We start from the raw sequence: 5,775 nt of genomic DNA on the forward strand, positions 1-5,775 counted from the left end.
GTGCGTCCACCACGGTGCATCATACTCACAAAAGCCGCGGTTAGTTCGGTGCGACTTGCAGCGGCTGCAGGGAAGAGGCGCACGCACGCGCCACTCGGGTCCGCCCTCTACTCAGCACACTCTATTTAAAGGCGTACGGCTCGTAAGCGGGGCCGACACACACACACACACACACACACACACACACACACACACACACACACACACACACACACACACACACACACACACACACACACAGGTGCTGTGTAAGCTTCAGTGCACTTTTTTTGTACTTTTTGCACTAGGCTATCACTTGCTGCTGCAACGTTGTGAATTTCCCCACTGTGGGATTAATAAAGGACTTTCAATATTTAAATCTAGGCTTTTAATGGTAACACTTTACAATAAGGGTACATTAATTAGCATTAGTTAATGCATTAATAAGCATTAACTAACCGTTATTAAGGGTTGAATAAATTGTCTAATAAACATTTATTAACAATGCTCATGTTAACTAAGGTATTAATTGATGCATTATTTACCATTAGTTGATGCCTTAACTAACTGTTAATCACAGTTAACTAAGGTGTCTATTTTACCATTAGTAAATGCAGTAATAAGCCCTGACTTACTATTAAAAACAGTTAATTAAGGTGTCTATTATATCATTAGTAAATGCAATAATAAGCCTTGACTAACTGTTAATAACGGTTAAATATTGTTTATTTAACCATTAGTTAATGCAGTAACAAGCCTGGACTAACTGTTTATAACAGTTAACTAAGGTGTCTATTTTACCATTAGCTAATGCAGTAACAAGCCTCGACTAACTTTTAATCAGTTAACTAAGGTGTCTATTTTACCATTAGTCAATGCAGTAACAAGCCTTGACTAACTGTTAATAACAGTTAACGAAGGTGTATATTTTAAAGGGGTGATAGAATGCAAAACCGATTTTACTCTGTCATAGTTGAATAACGACAGTTCGGTGGGTAAATAGGACATACATAGAAGCTCAAAATCCCATTGACACCCCTTTACTATGAAAATCTCATATTTTGAGACGTCAACCTCCCAAGACCTGTAACTTTGTCACGCCCATGGGTGTATTAAGAGAACAGTCACGCCCCAACATTTACATAGGCTACACAACTGACCTGAGATCAGGTAGTCTTCTGAATCTCAGATCTCTGCTATTCCATTACAAAATTCATTTCTGAAACTTTTTTATGCGAGAAATCAACTATGTAAAGCTCAAATATGGGCCGTTTACGAAAATGGATGGCTAATTGCAAATTTTGTCCGACTGTGTGTCGGAGTTCAGCACCGGTGCTGCCTGTGTAGCTGCCTCGCCGCCTGGCCTGCCTTCCTTCACAGACCCCGGGCTGCTGTCAGCTCGATTGAGCTCCATTAGGCTGGCAGCCCACAGCAGTCCATACCCGCGCAAAGTCACCGTTTTTGGGCTGATGGACTACCAAACGCCGCTGCTCTGACAGAGCTCCAGGGCCTGCAACTCCCCTCTTCCTGCTAGCTAAATGCCCGGTGTATGTGAGTGAGAGCGCGGTCAGCGAGCTTGTTACACCAGCAATCTCTTACCACAGGTTTCAGTTAATCTTATAATGTGTGTAATTATAATGTGTTGAGTTATTTAAACAAACGATTGGGGAAATTGATAGTCTCATTGATAGAGGTAGAGAACATATGCTCCTTGACTAACACTTACTTAAGTATTTAACAATAGTAAACAAGCCTTACCAAACCATAACTAAACAGTTATTAATGCTCTTTGGTAGACTTATTGTAAAGTAGAGAACATATGCTCCTTGACTAACAATTAAGTATTCAACAATACTGAACAAGTCTTACTAAACCATAATCAAACACTTATGAATGCTCTTTGATAGACTTATTGTAAAGTTAAGAACATATGCACCTTAACTTACACTTGATAAATGCATAACAGTGCTGAATAAACATTACTAAACAATGATTCACAGTTTATTAGTACTCTTTGACTACTCATTAACATAGCTTTTAAACATTAGTGAAACATTGTCAATGTGAAATCAAATCTTCATGACAACCTTCTATTATGCACACATAAATGTAAACAAGGTTTTCATTTGATTCTGAGTTTGACTCAGTCAGTTCTCATCTTTCTTTCCACTGAAGACTCAGTGCTATAACAGTTTGAATCCTGTATGGAGATTACACTGGATATTTTCCCGCTCTTGTCATCTTCACTGTCATGTCTTTTGGATAGTTTTCCTCTCTTGAAACCTAACAAACCAAGTGGGATATATCAATTTCTTTTACAATAACTTTACCAAAGAGAATTAATAACTGTTTAAGTATGGTTTAGTAAGGATTATTCAGTATTGTTGAATACTAAATTAAGTGTTAGTTAAGGTGCATATGTTCTCTACTTTACAATAAGTCTACCAAAGAGCATTCATAACTGTTAAGTGATGGTTTAGTAAGGCTTATTCAGTATTGTTAGACATTAATCAAGTGTTAGTTAAGGTGCATATGTTCTCTACTTTACAATAAGTCTACCAAAGAGCATTAATAACTGTTTAGTGATGGTTTAGTAATGGTTAGTCAGTATTGTTACACATTGATTAAGTGTTAGTTAAGGTGCAAATGTTTTCAACTTTACAATAAGTCTACCAAAGAGCATGAATAACTGTTTAGTTATGGTTTGGTTATGGCTTATTATTGCATTTACTAATGATATAATAGACACCTTAATTAACTGTTTTTAATAGTTACTCGGGGCTTATTACATAACCTGGAGAAAGCGCCCCTTGTCGATAGATTGCACGACTGCCAAAGCCACAATAGTTGTTTGTGAGGACTGTCAAGGTGATATATGTTTTCTTTATCCACTGTTTGTTCTTAATACAAGCTAATTAGATAATAAAGACTGCCAAAACCACAATAGTCATCTGTGAGCACTGTCAAGGTGATATTTTTTGATTTCATTGTTATTACTCTCCTCACTGTGTGATGGTTGGGGTTCGGCTGGCTGTGAGTTTTCTGTTTTGTTTACTATTTTCTATTTGGGTTTTTTCCACTTTTAGTTTCTCTGTTGGCCCTGCCCTTTCTCCTCCCGCCTGCTTCTGCCAGCTGATCGGGCACACCTGGTAATCATTCCACCATCACATTCTCCAGTATGTTCTGTTCCCCGCGTAACAGAACGATCAAGCCACATGGACTCAGCAGGCTCACCCCCCCAATCCCTTCACTTCCCCAAGCCACATGGATCAGCAGCCCCACCCCCCAACCCCTCCGCTTCACCGCCTCAAGATCTCTTTTTCACCGTGGCCTCCCAGGGAGCGTTGATTGGCCAGCATGCCTCAGCTATTTCCTCCATGGCCGAGGCACTTCTCTCCCTGGCCGAGGAGGTCCTGTGACTGGGCCCCTGGTAACCTTGCTGGGCCCCTGGTAACCGCTTCCTCTGCTCACTCCTCCACGATTAATTTGGCTCTGCCCGCTCCCCTCGAGTCTCCAGTTTCTTCGCCTGACAAATTCTCCGATGTGGTGGGAACGTGCAAGGGATTTCTCATGCATTGTGCCCTGGTATTCAGAAGGCAGCCAGTAACCTTCCGCTCTGACGACTTCCGCTCTGTCTCAGAGTGTGTTTCACCAGAGCTCCCACTGCTACTGGTGTGCCGAACCTCTCCCAACCCTCGCCTCCTGCTGGAGGTCTCCCTGTCTTGGCAGGAGGTGACGCTCACCCATTGTTCTCGGACTCCCCTGGCTCATTGTCCACAATCCCAACGGGGACTGGGCGCGGGGAAAGATCAGAAATTGGAGTATAGCCTGTCATTCCTCCTGACTTTTGTCAGCTCGAGAACCTGGTAAGTCTTCTCAATCTCTCGTTTCCCCAGATCCCCCTGATTTGACGCTTGTTCCCCCTGAGTACCACGATCTTGCCTTGGTTTTTAGCAAAGACCTGGCTTTGTCCCCCCCTCCCACCGCCCATACGATTGCTCCATAGCCCTCCTGCCGGACGCACCCCTCCCTTCCAGCCGCCTGTTTAATCTGTCATGTCCGGAGATGGAGGCTATGGAGCAATACATAAAGGATTATCTAGCTGCCGGTATCATTCGCCCCTCCTCGACCCCGTTAGGCGTGGGTTTCTTCTTTGTGTCCAAAAATGATAATACCCTTCGCCCATGTATCGATTACCGGGGGCTTACCACCTTGTGCGGATCCGGGAGGGGGACGAATGGAAGACTGCGTTTAACTCTCCGCTGGGCCACTACGAATATCTGGTCATGCCCTTCGGCCTCACTAACGCCCCCGCAATCTTCCAGGCCCTAGTTAATGAGGTTCTCCGTGACTTCTTGCATCGGTTTGTGTTCGTCTACATTGTTCGTCATTTTCCTGGGACACAGTCCGACACACCAAACACGCCAGTTTAGTGCTGCAGCAGCTTCTGGAAAACAGGGTATTCATCCAAAAGGCCTAAAAATGTGAGTTCCACGTCCCGTCTGTACAGTTTGTTTTTATTATTGAGAGTGGGTGGCTCCGAGTGGGCGGCTCCGTGCAGAAAATTAAGGTCGTGGTCGATTGGCCCATTCCCACCTCCATTAATCAACTACAGTGTTTTTTGGGTTTTGCCAATTTTTACCGCCGGTTTATCATTATTATAATTATAGCTCCTTGGCCGCCCCTCTCACCCGTCTCACTTCCACTTCTGTCCCCTTTGTTTGGTCTCCGGAAGCCGCTGCAGCCTTTTCTCTTCTCAAGTCCCGGTTCACCTCTGCCCCCATTCTCACTTACCCTGAACCTCCCCTTCAGTTTGTGGTGGAGGTGGACGCCTCGGACGTGGGCGTTGGGGCCACCCCAGTGCTCCCCTTCTGACCAAAAACTTCATCCCTGCACCTTCTCCCATTACCTGACCCCCACTGAGCAGAATTACAGCGTGAGGGAGCTGCTAGCCGTCAAACTGGCCCTCGAGGAATGGAGACACTGGTTGGAGGGCTTTCAACAGCCCTTCCTAGTCTGGACAGATCATTAAAACCTTTCCTACATCCACACCGCCCAGAGACTCAACTCCCACCAGGCTAGGTGGGCCCTGTTCTTCAACCGGTTAAATTTCACCTTCGTCCTATCGCCCTGGATCCCGCAACACCAAATCCAACACCCTGTCCCGTCTCCATTCACCCAATGACCCGGTGGACCAGCCAGACCTCATCCTTCACCGTTCCTGTCTCGTCACATCCCTGGTCTGGGAAGTGGAATCCGTCATCCGCCATGCCCAATCCACGGCCCCTCCAATTGCCTCAACATCCCTCCGAGTGTCCGCTCCCAGGTCCTTCAGTGGGCGCATGCCTCCAGATTCAGCTGTCATCCAGGTACGGCCAGAACCCTGTTCCTGCTCTGCCAACGGTTCTGGTGGCCCACCGCTGAGAAGGACTGCCGGGACTTAGTGGCAGCTTGTGAGGTGTGCACCTGCGCCAAGCCTTCCCATCCGCCGCTCGCTGGTCTGCTCCGACCCCTCCCAGTCCCTGGTCGGCCCTGGTCCCACATCGCCCTCGACTTTGTTACCGATCTGCCCAACTCCCAAGGCAACACTGTCATACTTACCCTTGTGGACCAGTTCTCCAAATCAGTCCACTTCGTCCCTCTGCCCAAGCTGCTGGGGTCCCCGGTCGGAGACAATGTCCTGGGGATGTCCTACTGGTGGACCAGTAGGCGGGCGGTTTACATGGACGTGAGTCGGCAATGTCCATGGGGATGTCCTACTGGTCCACCACGTCTTCTGCCTCCACAGGATTCCCC

At 46.1% G+C, this 5,775-nt stretch overlaps 1 protein-coding gene across 1 annotated transcript in view; it reads right to left on the minus strand.

Annotated features, from left to right (window-relative positions):
- Positions 1-12, minus strand: part of nrxn3a (neurexin 3a) — a 232,902-nt gene extending 232,890 nt beyond the window's left edge. Inside the window, exon 1 of the mRNA XM_028565234.1 lies at positions 1-12. This exon is cut by the window's left edge and continues 170 nt beyond it. The gene's annotated coding sequence lies outside the window, so the exon portion shown is untranslated.
- Positions 13-5,775: the final 5,763 nt, after the last annotated feature.

The sequence above is a fragment of the Perca flavescens genome, chromosome 20 (genome assembly GCF_004354835.1).
Source record: "Perca flavescens isolate YP-PL-M2 chromosome 20, PFLA_1.0, whole genome shotgun sequence".
Lineage (NCBI taxonomy): Eukaryota > Metazoa > Chordata > Actinopteri > Perciformes > Percidae > Perca > Perca flavescens.